Source organism: Leuciscus leuciscus (genome assembly GCF_965113295.1).
Source record: "Leuciscus leuciscus genome assembly, chromosome: 12".
In the NCBI taxonomy this organism is placed as follows: Eukaryota; Metazoa; Chordata; class Actinopteri; order Cypriniformes; family Leuciscidae; genus Leuciscus; species Leuciscus leuciscus.
The window spans coordinates 26,514,466-26,515,150 of record NC_138736.1 but is presented as its reverse complement, the minus strand read 5'-3'; positions in this window follow the sequence as shown (position 1 = coordinate 26,515,150).

Here is a 685-nt window from a genome sequence, read left to right as displayed (position 1 = left end):
GCTGCAGCTCGTCTTGTCTTCAACGAGCCCAAGAGGGCCCACGTCACTCCTCTGTTCATCTCTCTACACTGGCTACCTCTCGCTGCTCGCATCAAGTTCAAGGCATTGACGCTTGCTTACAGATCTATCACAGGCTCAGCTCCCTCCTACTTTCACTCACTCCTACGAGTCTACATCCCTACCAGACACCTACGATCGGTCAACGAGCGACGTCTCGTGGTTCCATCACAGAAAGCCACAAAATCACTTTCCAGAACATTCTCATTCACAGTTCCATGCCCTCATCCGGAATGCAGAATCCCTGACAACATTCAAAAGACAGCTGAAAACCCATCTCTTCCGTGAGCACTTAACCTTATAAAAAAAATAAAAAAAAATAAAAAACCTTTCCCTTGAAACATCACATATCAGGCTTATGCTACTCTGAATAATACCTGAACTTCGTATTGTGAGCACTTCTTGCGTTGTTGTTGTTTTTGCCTCTTCATGATGACTCGCTTAATTTAGTCCTAATTTGTAAGTCGCTTTGGATAAAAGCGTCTGCTAAATGACTAAATGTAAATGTAAATGTAAATGTAAGTCCAAATTGCAGTTTTAATGCAGCTTCAGAGGGCTCTACATGAACCCAGCCGAGGAATAAGGGTCTTATCTAGGTGAACGATCAGTCATTTCCATAAAAATAAAA